Source organism: Ranitomeya imitator, chromosome 4 (genome assembly GCF_032444005.1).
Source record: "Ranitomeya imitator isolate aRanImi1 chromosome 4, aRanImi1.pri, whole genome shotgun sequence".
Lineage (NCBI taxonomy): Eukaryota > Metazoa > Chordata > Amphibia > Anura > Dendrobatidae > Ranitomeya > Ranitomeya imitator.
In genome coordinates this window covers 289,657,859-289,673,997 of record NC_091285.1, presented here as the reverse complement: position 1 = coordinate 289,673,997, position 16,139 = coordinate 289,657,859, and positions in this window count along the sequence as shown.

Here is a 16,139-nt window from a genome sequence, read left to right as displayed (position 1 = left end):
CGGTTCACCGTACTCTGCCTTTCTCACGACTGCAGGAAGCCCACGGTCTCGCAGTTGTGGTCATGTAAAAGCTTGTTTCCTCCTACACATGACAAAGCTAAGGGTATGTTCACACGTTCAGGATTTCCATCCTTTTTTTTTCAGGACAGTTTTTTTAAAAAACTGCAGCTCTTGGCAGAAAACGCAGGTCCTTTTTTTGTCCTTTTTTGATGCGTTTTTGATGCGTTTTTTGATGCGTTTTTTGATGCGTTTTTTTATCCTTTTTTTACTGTGTGTTTCCTAGGAAGCTTTTTAGGGCTAAAATGGCTGAAAATACCCTAACCCTACCCCTAACCCTACCCCTAACCCTACCCCTAACCCTACCCCTAACCCTACCCCTAACCCTAACCCTAACCCTACCCCTAACCCTACCCCTAACCCTAACCCTAACCCTACCCCTAACCCTACCCCTAACCCTACCCCTAACCCTAACCCTACCCCTAACCCTACCCCTATTCTAACCTTAGTGAAAAAAAAAAAAAAAATTCTTAATTTTTTTATTGTCCCTACCAATGGGGGTGACAAAGTGGGGGGGGTGTCATTTACTATTTTTTTATTTTGATCACTGAGATAGGTTATATCTCAGTGATCAAAATGCACTTTGGAGCGAATCTGCCGGCCGGCAGATTCGGCGGGCGCACTGCGCATGCGCCCGCCATTTTGCAAGATGGCGGCGCCCAGGGAGAAGACGGCCGGACGGACACCGGGACGCCGGGTAAGTATAAGGGGGGGAGATTAGGGCACGGGGGGGGGCATCGGAGCACGGGGGGGGGGGGCATCGGAGCACGGGGGGGCGGGATCGGAGCACGGGGGGGCAGCCACACTCCGCCCACGCACTTCCGCCCGCTCCCCCGCACTTCCTGCTGCAGCGGTTCTGCACATCAAATCGCAGTAAAACCCGCAGATATATTTTTGATCTGCGGGTTTTACTGCGATTTTGACCTCACAATGGAGGTCTATGGGTGCAGAACCGCTGCGGTTCAGGAAGAAGAATTGACATGCTCCTTCTTTTTTCCGGGAGCTATTCAGCGCGGCTTTTTTTTTACAATTTCCGGACCATGTGCACAGTGTGTCCTGTTTTCCATAGGGTACAGTGTACTGTACCCTGCATGGAAAACAGCTGCGGAACCGCAGCGGCAAAACCGCCGCGGTTCCGCGGTAAAAAACGCACTGTGTGAACATGGCCTAAGAGGTTGAACTCCACCATCTCCAATCTGTTGGCCACAGAAATGCTGCCTTTCCATCTGGTAGATACAGACGGTATTAGAAAGTTTATGGCCATTGCAGTTCCCGAGTACCAGTTGCCCTGTCGCCATTACTTCTCTAAGAAAGCTGTGCCTGCGCTACATCAGCATGTAGCTGACAACATCACCCATTCCTTGATTAACTCTATGTCTGCCAGGGTGCATTTCACTACAGACACTTGGATGAGTAAGCATTGCCAAGGCGTTACATCTCACTGATTGAGCACTGGGTGACTCTGGTGGATGTGGGGGCAGGTGGGAAAGGGGCTGCACCACAAGTTGTGGAATCCCTAAGCTTTGCAGGACAAATTTCTGTATTTCACACTTCCTTCACTGCTTCTGCCTCATCATCTACCTCCTCTAGGGCCTCCTAGGGCATTCCAACAATGCAGAGCGATACCCCACCATTCCGTACCACGCAGTGAGGGCTCACCACAATCAGGCAGTGTTAAAATTCATATGCCTTGGAGATCACAGTCATTCAGCTGAAGAGTTGTGGACAGGTCTCCTGGCCGAGTTTGAGCAATGGCAGTCTCCACTAAACCTGGATCCAGGGAAAGCCGTGTCCGATAATGGTGCGAACCTGGTGGCGGCCCTATGGCGAGGCAAGCTCACACATGTGCCTTGCATGGCTCAAGTCTTCAACCTGGTAGTACAGCGTTTTCTCCACCACTATCCTGGCCTGGGTAAGCTGATGCAGAAAGCACGGAAGCTGTGTGCTCACTTCCGCCGTTCGCACCCCTCAGGTCATCGACTTACATTGATACGTAGATCTTTGTCCATGCCAGTTAACAGGTTTATATGAAATGTTACGACACTAAGGAATTCCACTCTGCACATGTTGCAGCGACTGTTGCAGCAGCAACAAGCCCTGATGCAGTATGTAATGTCGTATAGCCTGTGCCAACATAGTACGGACGTGGCACATATCACGTTTACAGAGTGGGTGTAAGCAGGTTGTGGGATGCAATGACAGACAGAAGGCAGAGCAAGGGTTAGCAAATATAACAGTTTTAATTTAACAGGGGGGATAACTTCTCGCAGGGAGCTGCAGTGTTAAATGGGAAGAATAGCACTCCAAAGGAAAAGGATATGCAGAGTTAAGGAACGATGAATAAGATAATGGCAGTTCTTGTGAATGCTGTGGGGGAGTCGATAGCACCAACAACGGCTGGCACGGTGCTGGTACAAGAAGCCTCAGCTGGTAATGGTGGTCTGTCTTCTGGCGGCATCGGTCGGTCTCTGGTACCTTCCGCTGAGCCCCTAGTCCATGAACATTTGTGGCCGGAGCAAACAAGGCCGCATCACGATCAGGGTCTCCAGTGGGCAGGAAGGTATATGCTGATAAAGTGGGCTGAAAATGTCTGTCCAGTGCCCAGTTCTCTCTTTACGGCACGTGTGCTGTACTCACGACCACAAAGCGCATGGTATCTCGCTCTCTGTCAGCCACCGGGCGCTCTGCACCTCTCTGTGCTGCACGCTGCCTGTTCCCACCAAGACTGAAGCGCCGACAACAGCTGGCACGATGCTTCTCCAACGAGATTCTGCAAACCACGGTCCAACGACGAGGGCAGCAGCGAACAGGCCTGAACTCTGCCCTGGCTTTTAGGCTGGCATACAGCGCTTAGCTGAACAGGCCTCCCGAATCTTTCCTTATTATTGTGGTGGGCTCCGGCAGCATCAGATCAGCTGCGTGTCGTTGCGGCCTGGCTGCGCACCCGTCGGAGCCCGCACCTTGCTTCTGTCACCGCTGGTGGGAAACTTCCCAACGCTGCTCGCGCTTTTAGTAATAACCATGTCCCCAGCTTCTGGGTCAAGGAACCTGTCCAGACCTCTTTGCCTTCCCCCAGACAACATGAGACGCAGCCTCAGCAGTTCCGGACCCGGTCTGGCACATGTACCCGCAGTCCAGTCTCCCTCCTTACACTCCCCCTTTCCTTTAGCTCACCATTCCACGGGCGAGGACTCTTTGTGCCCATTTATGTTCTTCGGAGGTGGGCAAGATGCCCACATTTTTTGCACTTATTTCTGCCTCTCTTGCACTTCGTTTTGCCAAAGAAAATTATTCTGTGTATATTGCATAGGCGGAACACCAGTGTGGTCACACTGAGCACTTTGAGGCACCTCTTGAATCTTCTCGTCAGGAGTACTCAGAACTTCAGGCATCTCATACAGAATTTTGACATCAGGCTCTTCTCCATGGCATTCAATGTCCTCCTCCACTAGGTCATCTGACTGCACTTCATTGGTTTTCTCCAGCCTCACAGCCATCCAGAACATGGAGTGACACCCGCATACGTAGTACCTCCTTCAGCAGCATTAGTGTGCTATCCCCAACACCTGATTGTGCACTAGGTGTGAGTTCTACCTCCGCCTCTTCGCTGGGGCCGTTGTCATCTTCAACTTCCATGCTCCAAGTCCAACACTCACTTCTGCGCCTGTCTGGTGGGCACTTCCGTCTAGTTCGCTGTCCTCCAGTAGAGGCATACCCCCTCTGTAATTGCTCTTCATCCCAGGATATAGGACTAGATTCTGGGGCTACTGCTGGAGTTTCTCTTACAACGTGTGTCTCTCCTCTAACTTCTCTTATCCCTTGCCGTAAGTTACCCCGGGGTATGGAATTGGACTCCAAGGCAGCAGCAAGGGCTTCCTTTAGACTCCCTATTTCTGCCCTCATTTTTTGCATTTCCTGCCGTAATTCACAGAACCACTCCGGCTTTGTCACATTCAGTGTAGGTACTTTGCGGGTCTGGACCATCCCTGCCAAGGCGGCGGTCCCCTGCTCCTGTTCCTTTATAGATCCATAAAACAAAAGATGATCAAAAGGCAATAATATCAGTATAAAAGCCATAATTTTATTAATACAACTTCATTTAAAAACATACTGCCAATCTTTAGTCAAATGGAACCACCAACATATATCACACCATCACCAGTGTTGACGCACAGCGCCCTACGACAAACAGCATCCTTCTATCAAAGGTGTTAATACCGGGCAATGTTAGAATGAAACACCATAGTATATTATAATAATAGACACAAATTCTTGCCCTATACGCCACCACTCTAGCTAATAGCCTTACATCATCACACAACCCCCATCAAGCCCTCATGAGGCCTATATAAAATGGGACATTATAATTACCCTTCAGTGAAGTAGCGTGTGAGTTGCTGTCGCTAGGGTTGAGCGACCTTGACTTTTTTAGAGTCAAATCGGGTTTCACGAAACCCGACTATCTCAAAAGTCGAGTCGAGTGTCGAGTGGAATCGGCCGATTATCGCGAAAAGTCGGGGATCGACCGAAACACGAAACCCAATGCAAGTCAATGGGGGAGCATAGTCGGCAGTGAGTGGAGGCCAGAAAAACACCTACAGCGCACATTTTAATGGCAAAAAACATACATTCTTGTTACTGAAGCTTGTCAATCTAAATTTACCTTATAATAATAGGCATTGGAAATTGGGGGTCATTTGGCTAAAGTTGTGGGGGGTAGGGCTGGTTCAAGTAATTAGTGGGCCCAGGAAATCTGGACCACGTCACGGCAGTGGAGCAGGGAGAGGTAAGTATTTCAACTTTGCAAGTGCTGTGATCCTGAGCAAGCAGGGGGGGCCCACTCGTTGGCATTGGCACTGGCACAGAGCCCCTCAAAGTACGGCGGTGTGTTTGCACGGCGGGGGCGCCTCTGTTGTGAATTCTGTTGTCAAGCTCCCTCCTGTGGTCATGAATGGTACTTCGGCTGGTTCTGTCCATGGGCTTCCTCTGGTGGTTGTGAGTGGGGCTGCGGCTTCTGAGTTTCCTTCCACAGGTGACGAGGTTAATTCGTTAGCTGGCTGCTCTACTTAACTCCACTTAGATCATTGCTCCATGCCACCTGTCAATGTTCCAGTATTGGTCTAGTTCGCTCCTGGATCGTTCTTGTGACCTGTCTTCCCAGCAGAAGCTAAGTTCCTGCTTGTTTTTCTCTGGTTTGCTATTTTTCTGTCCAGCTTGCTATTTTGATTTTTGTCTTGCTTGCTGGAAGCTCTGGGACACAGAGGGAGCGCCTCCGCACCGTGAGTCGGTGCGGAGGGTCTTTTTGCGCCCTCTGCGTGGTCTTTTTGTAGTTTTTGTGCTGACCGCAAAGTTACCTTTCCTATCCTCTGTCTGTTCAGTAAGTCGGGCCTCACTTTGCTAAATCTATTTCATCTCTGTGTTTGTAATTTTCATCTTAACTCACAGTCATTATATGTGGGGGGCTGCCATTTCCTTTGGGGAATTTCTCTGAGGCAAGGTAGGCTTTATTTTTCTATCTTTAGGGCTAGCTAGTTCCTTAGGCTGTGACGAGTTGCATAGGGAGCGTTAGGAGCAATCCACGGCTATTTCTAGTGTGTGTGATAGGATTAGGGATTGCGGTCAGCAGAGTTCCCACGTCTCAGAGCTTGTCCTGTATTATAAGTAACTATCAGGTCATTCCGTGTGCTCTTAACCACCAGGTCCATTATTGTCCTTACCACCAGGTCATAACAGTACAGGTGGCCCAAAGTATTAATGCATCTCAATAGAGGGATAAAAGAAGTTCTGAGACCATTTTTTTTTCTTTGCAGTGTGTTTTGTCTCTCTTTTCCCCTTTACCTCTGGGTGGTTCAGGATACAGGTGTAGATATGGACATTCAAGGTCTGTCCTCTTGTATGAATAATCTCACTGCAAGGGTACAAAACATTCAAGATTTTGTGGTTCAGAATCCGATGTTAGAGCCTAGGATTCCAATTCCTGATTTGTTTTTTGGGGATAGATCTAAGTTTCTGAATTTCAAAAATAATTGTAAATTGTTTCCTGCTTTGAAACCTCGCTCCTCAGGTGACCCTGTTTAACAAGTGAAAATCATTATTTCTTTGTTACGTGGCGACCCTCAAGACTGGACATTTTCCCTTGCACCAGGAGATCCGGCATTGCGTGATGTTGATGCGTTTTTTCTGGCGCTTGGATTGCTTTATGATGAACCAAATTCAGTGGATCAGGCAGAGAAAATCTTGCTGGCTCTGTGTCAGGGTCAGGATGAGGTAGAGATATATTGTCAGAAGTTTAGGAAGTGGTCTGTACTCACTCAGTGGAATGAATGTGCCCTGGCAGCAATTTTCAGAAAGGGTCTCTCTGAAGCCCTTAAGGATGTCATGGTGGGATTTCCCATGCCTGCTGGTCTGAATGAGTCTATGTCTTTGGCCATTCAGATCGATCGACGCTTGCGTGAGCGTAAAGCTGTGCACCATTTGGCGGTATTATCTGAGCAAAGACCTGAGCCTATGCAATGTGATAGGACTTTGACCAGAGCTGAACGGCAAGAACACAGACGTCGGAATGGGCTGTGTTTTTACTGTGGTGATTCCACTCATGCTATCTCCGATTGTCCTAAGCGCACTAAGCGTTTCACTAGGTCTGCCACCATTGGTACAGTACAGTCGAAATGTCTTTTGTCCGTTACTCTGATTTGCTCTTTGTCATCCTATTCTGTTATGGCATTTGTGGATTCTGGCGTTGCCCTGAATTTGATGGACTTGGAGTTTGCTAGGCGCTGTGGTTTTTTCTTGGAGCCCTTGCAGTATCCTATTCCATTGAGAGGAATTGATACTACACCTTTGGCAAAGAATAAGCCTCAGTACTGGACCCAATTGACCATGTGCATGGCTCCTGCACATCAGGAGAATATTCGCTTTTTGGTGTTGCATAATCTGCATGATGTGGTCGTTTTGGGGTTGCCATGGCTACAGGTCCATAATCCAGTATTGGATTGGAAATCTATGTCTGTGTCCAGCTGGGGTTGTCAGGGGGTACATGGTGATGTTCCATTTTTGTCTATTTCGTCATCCACCCCTTCTGAAGTCCTGGAGTTTTTCTCGGATTACCGGGATGTATTTGATGAGCCCAAATCCAGTGCCCTACCTCCTCATAGGGATTGCGATTGTGCTATCAATTTGATTCCTGGTAGTAAGTTTCCTAAGGGCCGACTGTTCAATTTATCTGTGCCAGAACACGCCGCTATGCGGAGTTATATAAAGGAATCCTTGGAGAAGGGTCATATTCGCCCGTCGTCGTCACCATTGGGAGCAGGGTTCTTTTTTGTGGCCAAGAAGGATGGTTCTTTGAGACCTTGTATTGATTACAGCCTTCTTAATAAGATCACAGTCAAATTTCAGTTCCCTTTGCCGCTGCTGTCTGATTTATTTGCTCGGATTAAGGGGGCTAGTTGGTTCACCAAGATAGATCTTCGTGGTGCGTATAATCTTGTGCGTATTAAACAGGGCGATGAATGGAAAACAGCATTTAATACGCCCGAGGGCCATTTTGAGTACCTGGTTATGCCATTCGGGCTTTCCAATGCTCCATCAGTATTTCAGTCCTTTATGCATGACATCTTCCGAGAGTACCTGGATAAATTCCTGATTGTATATTTGGATGATATTTTGGTCTTCTCGGATGATTGGGATTCTCACGTGAAGCAGGTCAGAATGGTGTTCCAGGTCCTTCGTGCGAATTCTTTGTTTGTGAAGGGGTCAAAGTGTCTCTTTGGAGTTCAGAAGGTTTCATTTTTGGGTTTCATTTTTTTCCCCTTCTACTATCGATATGGACCCTGTTAAAGTCCAGGCCATTTATGATTGGACTCAGCCAACATCTGTGAAGAGTCTGCAAAAGTTCCTGGGCTTTGCTAATTTTTATCGTCGCTTCATCAGTAATTTTTCTAGTGTTGCTAAACCGCTGACTGATTTGACCAAGAAGGGTGCTGATGTGGTCAATTGGTCTTCTGCGGCTGTGGAAGCTTTTCAGGAGTTGAAGCATCGTTTTTCTTCTGCCCCTGTGTTGTGCCAGCCAGATGTTTCGCTCCCGTTTCAGGTCGAGGTTAATGCTTCTGAGATTGGAGCAGGGACTGTTTTGTCGCAAAGAAGTTCTGATGGCTCAGTGATGAAACCATGTGCCTTCTTTTCTAGAAAGTTTTTGCCTGCTGAGCGCAATTATGATGTTGGCAATCGAGAGTTGTTGGCCATGAAGTGGGCATTCGAGGAGTGGCGTCATTGGCTTGAAGGAGCCAAGCATCGCGTGGTGGTCTTGACGGATCACAAGAATTTGACTTATCTCGAGTCTGCCAAACGGTTGAATCCTAGCCAGGCTCGTTGGTCGCTATTTTTCTCCCGTTTTGATTTTGTGGTTTCGTACCTTCCGGGCTCTAAGAATGTGAAGGCTGATGCCCTGTCAAGGAGTTTTGTGCCCGACTCTCCGGGTGTTCCTGAGCCGGCGGGTATTCTCAAAGAGGGGGTAATTTTGTCTGCCATCTCCCCTGATTTGCGGTGGGTGCTGCAAAAATTTCAGGCTGATAGACCTGACCGTTGCCCAGCGGAGAAACTGTTTGTCCCGGATAAATGGACTAGTAGAGTTATCTCTGAGGTTCATTGTTCGGTGTTGGCTGGTCATCCTGGAATCTTTGGTACCAGAGATTTGGTGGCTAGATCCTTTTGGTGGCCGTCTTTGTCGCGGGATGTGCGTTCTTTTGTGCAGTCCTGTGGGACTTGTGCTCGGGCTAAGCCCTGCTGTTCTCGTGCCAGTGGGTTGCTTTTGCCCTTGCCGGTTATGGTTATGCCATTCGGGCTTTCCAATGCTCCATCAGTATTTCAGTCCTTTATGCATGACATCTTCCGAGAGTACCTGGATAAATTCCTGATTGTATATTTGGATGATATTTTGGTCTTCTCGGATGATTGGGATTCTCACGTGAAGCAGGTCAGAATGGTGTTCCAGGTCCTTCGTGCGAATTCTTTGTTTGTGAAGGGGTCAAAGTGTCTCTTTGGAGTTCAGAAGGTTTCATTTTTGGGTTTCATTTTTTCCCCTTCTACTATCGATATGGACCCTGTTAAAGTCCAGGCCATTTATGATTGGACTCAGCCGACATCTGTGAAGAGTCTGCAAAAGTTCCTGGGCTTTGCTAATTTTTATCGTCGCTTCATCAGTAATTTTTCTAGTGTTGCTAAACCGTTGACTGATTTGACCAAGAAGGGTGCTGATGTGGTCAATTGGTCTTCTGCGGCTGTGGAAGCTTTTCAGGAGTTGAAGCATCGTTTTACTTCTGCCCCTGTGTTGTGCCAGCCAGATGTTTCGCTCCCGTTTCAGGTCGAGGTTAATGCTTCTGAGATTGGAGCAGGGACTGTTTTGTCGCAAAGAAGTTCTGATGGCTCGGTGATGAAACCATGTGCCTTCTTTTCTAGAAAGTTTTTGCCTGCTGAGCGCAATTATGATGTTGGCAATCGAGAGTTGTTGGCCATGAAGTGGGCATTCGAGGAGTGGCGTCATTGGCTTGAAGGAGCCAAGCATCGCGTGGTGGTCTTGACGGATCACAAGAATTTGACTTATCTCGAGTCTGCCAAACGGTTGAATCCTAGCCAGGCTCGTTGGTCGCTATTTTTCTCCCGTTTTGATTTTGTGGTTTCGTACCTTCCGGGCTCTTAGAATGTGAAGGCTGATGCCCTGTCAAGGAGTTTTGTGCCCGACTCTCCGGGTGTTCCTGAGCCGGCGGGTATTCTCAAAGAGGGGGTAATTTTGTCTGCCATCTCCCCTGATTTGCGGTGGGTGCTGCAAAAATTTCAGGCTGATAGACCTGACCGTTGCCCAGCGGAGAAACTGTTTGTCCCGGATAAATGGACTAGTAGAGTTATCTCTGAGGTTCATTGTTCGGTGTTGGCTGGTCATCCTGGAATCTTTGGTACCAGAGATTTGGTGGCTAGATCCTTTTGGTGGCCGTCTTTGTCGCGGGATGTGCGTTCTTTTGTGCAGTCCTGTGGGACTTGTGCTCGGGCTAAGCCCTGCTGTTCTCGTGCCAGTGGGTTGCTTTTGCCCTTGCCGGTTATGGTTATGCCATTCGGGCTTTCCAATGCTCCATCAGTATTTCAGTCCTTTATGCATGACATCTTCCGAGAGTACCTGGATAAATTCCTGATTGTATATTTGGATGATATTTTGGTCTTCTCGGATGATTGGGATTCTCACGTGAAGCAGGTCAGAATGGTGTTCCAGGTCCTTCGTGCGAATTCTTTGTTTGTGAAGGGGTCAAAGTGTCTCTTTGGAGTTCAGAAGGTTTCATTTTTGGGTTTCATTTTTTCCCCTTCTACTATCGATATGGACCCTGTTAAAGTCCAGGCCATTTATGATTGGACTCAGCCGACATCTGTGAAGAGTCTGCAAAAGTTCCTGGGCTTTGCTAATTTTTATCGTCGCTTCATCAGTAATTTTTCTAGTGTTGCTAAACCGTTGACTGATTTGACCAAGAAGGGTGCTGATGTGGTCAATTGGTCTTCTGCGGCTGTGGAAGCTTTTCAGGAGTTGAAGCATCGTTTTACTTCTGCCCCTGTGTTGTGCCAGCCAGATGTTTCGCTCCCGTTTCAGGTCGAGGTTAATGCTTCTGAGATTGGAGCAGGGACTGTTTTGTCGCAAAGAAGTTCTGATGGCTCGGTGATGAAACCATGTGCCTTCTTTTCTAGAAAGTTTTTGCCTGCTGAGCGCAATTATTGATGTTGGCAATCGAGAGTTGTTGGCCATGAAGTGGGCATTCGAGGAGTGGCGTCATTGGCTTGAAGGAGCCAAGCATCGCGTGGTGGTCTTGACGGATCACAAGAATTTGACTTATCTCGAGTCTGCCAAACGGTTGAATCCTAGCCAGGCTCGTTGGTCGCTATTTTTCTCCCGTTTTGATTTTGTGGTTTCGTACCTTCCGGGCTCTAAGAATGTGAAGGCTGATGCCCTGTCAAGGAGTTTTGTGCCCGACTCTCCGGGTGTTCCTGAGCCGGCGGGTATTCTCAAAGAGGGGGTAATTTTGTCTGCCATCTCCCCTGATTTGCGGCGGGTGCTGCAAAAATTTCAGGCTGATAGACCTGACCGTTGCCCAGCGGAGAAACTGTTTGTCCCGGATAAATGGACTAGTAGAGTTATCTCTGAGGTTCATTGTTCGGTGTTGGCTGGTCATCCTGGAATCTTTGGTACCAGAGATTTGGTGGCTAGATCCTTTTGGTGGCCGTCTTTGTCGCGGGATGTGCGTTCTTTTGTGCAGTCCTGTGGGACTTGTGCTCGGGCTAAGCCTTGCTGTTCTCGTGCCAGTGGGTTGCTTTTGCCCTTGCCGGTCCCGAAGAGGCCCTGGACGCATATTTTTATGGATTTTATTTCGGATCTACCTGTCTCTCAAAAGATGTCGGTCATTTGGGTGGTTTGTGATCGCTTCTCTAAGATGGTCCATTTGGTACCCTTGTCTAAATTGCCTTCCTCCTCTGATTTGGTGCCATTGTTTTTCCAGCATGTGGTTCGTTTACATGGCATTCCGGAGAACATCGTTTCGGACAGAGGTTCCCAGTTTGTTTCGAGATTTTGGCGATCCTTTTGTGCTAGGATGGGCATTGATTTGTCTTTTTCCTCGGCTTTCCATCCTCAGACAAATGGCCAAACCGAACGAACTAATCAGACTTTGGAAACATATCTGAGATGCTTTGTTTCTGCTGATCAGGATGATTGGGTGTCCTTTTTGCCTTTGGCTGAGTTCGCCCTTAATAATCGGGCCAGCTCGGCTACTTTGGTTTCGCCGTTTTTCTGCAATTCTGGTTTCCATCCTCGTTTCTCTTCAGGGCAGATGGAGTCTTCGGACTGTCCTGGTGTAGATACTGTGGTGGATAGGTTGCAGCAGATTTGGACTCATGTGGTGGACAATTTGACATTGTCCCAGGAGAAGGCTAAACATTTCGCTAACCGCCGGCGCTGTGTGGGTCCCCAACTTCGTTTTGGGGATTTGGTTTGGTTGTCGTCTCGTTATGTTCCTATGAAGGTTTCCTCTCCTAAGTTTAAGCCTCGTTTCATTGGTCCGTATAAGATTTCTGAGGTTCTCAATCCTGTGTCATTTCGTTTGACCCTTCCAGCTTCTTTTGCCATCCATAATGTATTCCATAGGTCGTTGTTGCGGAGATACGTGGCGCCTGTGGTTCCATCCGTTGATCCTCCTGCCCCGGTGTTGGTTGAGAGGGAGTTGGAGTATGTGGTGGAGAAGATTTTGGATTCTCGTATTTCAAGACGGAAACTCCAGTACCTGGTCAAGTGGAAGGGTTATTGTCAGGAAGATAATTCCTGGGTCTTTGCCTCTGATGTTCATGCTGCCGATCTGGTTCGTGCCTTTCATTTGGCTCATCCTGGTCGGCCTGGGGGCTCTGGTGAGGGTTCGGTGACCCCTCCTCAAGGGGGGGGTACTGTTGTGAATTCTGTTGTCAAGCTCCCTCCTGTGGTCATGAATGGTACTTCGGCTGGTTCTGTCCATGGGCTTCCTCTGGTGGTTGTGAGTGGGGCTGCGGCTTCTGAGTTTCCTTCCACAGGTGACGAGGTTAATTCGTTAGCTGGCTGCTCTACTTAACTCCACTTAGATCATTGCTCCATGCCACCTGTCAATGTTCCAGTATTGGTCTAGTTCGCTCCTGGATCGTTCTTGTGACCTGTCTTCCCAGCAGAAGCTAAGTTCCTGCTTGTTTTTCTCTGGTTTGCTATTTTTCTGTCCAGCTTGCTATTTTGATTTTTGCCTTGCTTGCTGGAAGCTCTGGGACGCAGAGGGAGCGCCTCCGCACCGTGAGTCAGTGCGGAGGGTCTTTTTGCGCCCTCTGCGTGGTCTTTTTGTAGTTTTTGTGCTGACCGCAAAGTTACCTTTCCTATCCTCTGTCTGTTCAGTAAGTCGGGCCTCACTTTGCTAAATCTATTTCATCTCTGTGTTTGTAATTTTCATCTTAACTCACAGTCATCATATGTGGGGGGCTGCCTTTTCCTTTGGGGAATTTCTCTGAGGCAAGGTAGGCTTTATTTTTCTATCTTTAGGGCTAGCTAGTACCTTAGGCTGTGACGAGTTGCATAGGGAGCGTTAGGAGCAATCCACGGCTATTTCTAATGTGTGTGATGGGATTAGGGATTGCGGTCAGCAGAGTTCCCACGTCTCAGAGCTTGTCCTGTATTATTAGTAACTATCAGGCCATTCCGTGTGCTCTTAACCACCAGGTCCATTATTGTCCTTACCACCAGGTCATAACACGCCTCCCACCGGCAGCAACACTTTTGCATACTATGAGGGTCCCTGTGCCAGTGACGTCGCCAACGAGTATTCCTCCCCTCACCTGATGAAGGAACCTGCACCTTCATCTGCACCTTCCTCTTTGTCCCCGTGTAAAGTGGTATGGTATGTAGGAAGGGGAACCTGACTTTCAGCAGGGTCACAATCTTGCAGTGTAGCGTGCACGGGGAATGTTGCGTTATGGGTCAATGTACCAGCAGACTCATCTATCACTGGCTGAGCAATGGGCAGGATGAGGGGGAAACAGATATGGGCCCAAAGAATAAAGTTGGCTAAATGCAGTTCAAAATTGGTAACAGGACTAGCCAGGGGGGAATTGCTTTGTTCAGTGGAGGACAACTGGAATGAGAGGCTGACACAGAGAGTAGGCCCAAATCAGTAAGTAGTCTAAATGCAGTTCAAAATTGGCAACAGTAGTAAACAGGCGGCACAGCTTTGTTCACTGGAGGAGAACAGCAACGAGCGGCAGACACCGATAGAAGGCCCCAACCCAACTAGTAGGCCCTCTGCAGTTTTACAATTCCAATAGGGTGAAAACCAGATAATTGTAGGTCATTTTTTGTAAAGAGGACAGCTGTATTGAGTGGCGCAGCCAGACACTACAAGTAGGCCTTACACCACAAAGTTGGCTCGACGCAGGTTTAAAAAAGGTTACATGGGTACACGGTCTGCATTGGTGTGCTCAGTGGAGGACAATTGGAAGGAGGGACCGCAGAAAGACTTAGTAGGCGCAAAATAACAAAATAGGCTCTATGCAGCTTCGATTATGTGGCAACCTGGAGAACACCTTGGAGCGGCAGACACCGTCTCTACAACCCAGACCCAACTTGTAGGCCTAATGTAGTGTTGTTTCAACAACTACTTAAGACGAGCATGAAGATTGAAGCAATGGAGAGGCAACCTGGAGAACACCTTGGAGCGGCAGACACCATCTCTACGACCCAGACCGACCCAACTTGTAGGCCTAATGCAGTGTTGTTTTCAACAACTACTAAACGAGAGCTAGAAGATCGAAGCTATGGAGAGGCAACCTGGAGAACACCTTGGAGCGGCAGACACCGTCTCTACAACCCAGACCCAACTTGTAGGCCTAATGCAGTGTTGTTTTCAACAACTACTAAACGAGAGCTAGATGATCGAAGCTATGGAGAGGCAACCTGGAGAACACCTTGGAGCGGCAGACACCGTCTCTACAACCCAGACCCAACTTGTAGGCCTAATGCAGTGTTGTTTTCAACAACTACTAAATGAGAGCTAGAAGATCGAAGCTATGGAGAGGCAACCTGGAGAACACCTTGGAGCGGAAGACACCGTCTCTACAACCCAGACCCAACTTGTAGGCCTAATGCAGTGTTGTTTTCAACAACTGCTAAACGACAGCTAGAAGATCGAAGCTATGGAGAGGCAACCTGGAGAACACCTTGGAGCGGAAGACACCGTCTCTACAACCCAGACCCAACTTTTAGGCCTAATGCAGTGTTGTTTCAACAACTACTAAACGAGAGCTAGAAGATCGAAGCTATGGAGAGGCAACCAGGAGAACACCTTGGAGCGGAAGACACCGTCTCTACAACCCAGACCCAACTTGTAGGCCTAATGCAGTGTTGTTTCAACAACTACTTAAGACGAGCATGAAGATTGAAGCAATGGAGAGGCAACCTGTAGAACACCTTGGAGTGGAAGACACCGTCTCTACAACCCAGACCCATCTTGTAGGCCTAATGCAGTGTTGTTTTCAACAACTACTAAACGAGAGCTAGAAGATCGAAGCTTTGGAGAGGCAACCAGGAGAACACCTTGGAGCGGAAGACACCGTCTCTACAACCCAGACCCAACTTGTAGGCCTAATGCAGTGTTGTGTTCAACAACTACTAAACGAGAGCTAGAAGATCGAAGCTATGGAGAGGCAACCTGGAGAACACCTTGGAGCGGAAGACACCGTCTCTACAACCCAGACCCAACTTGTAGGCCTAATGCAGTGTTGTTTCAACAACTACTTAAGACAAGCATGAAGATTGAAGCAATGGAGAGGCAACCTGTAGAACACCTTGGAGCGGAAGACACCGTCTCTACAACCCAGACCCAACTTGTAGGCCTAATGCAGTGTTGTTTTCAACAACTACTTAACGAGAGCTAGAAGATCGAAGCTATGGAGAGGCAACCTGGAGAACACCTTGGAGCGGAAGACACCGTCTCTACATTCCAGACCCAACTTGTAGGCCTAATGTAGTGTTGTTTCAACAACTACTTAAGACGAGCATGAAGATTGAAGCAATGGAGAGGCAACCTGTAGAACACCTTGGAGCGGAAGACACCGTCTCTACAACCCAGACCCAACTTGTAGGCCTAATGCAGTGTTGTGTTCAACAACTACTAAACGAGAGCTAGAAGATAGAAGCTATGGAGAGGCAACCAGGAGAACAGCTTGGAGCGGAAGACACAGTCTCTACAACCCAGACCCAACTTGTAGGCCTAATGTAGTGTTGTTTCAACAACTACTTAAGACGAGCATGAAGATTGAAGCAATGGAGAGGCAACCTGTAGAACACCTTGGAGCGGAAGACACCATCTCTACAACCCAGACCCAACTTGTAGGCCTAATGCAGTGTTGTGTTCAACAACTACTAAACGAGAGCTAGAAGATAGAAGCTATGGAGGGGCAACCTGGAGAACACCTTGGAGCGGAAGACACCGTCTCTACAACCCAGACCCAACTTGTAGGCCTAATGCAGTATTGTGTTCAACTACTAT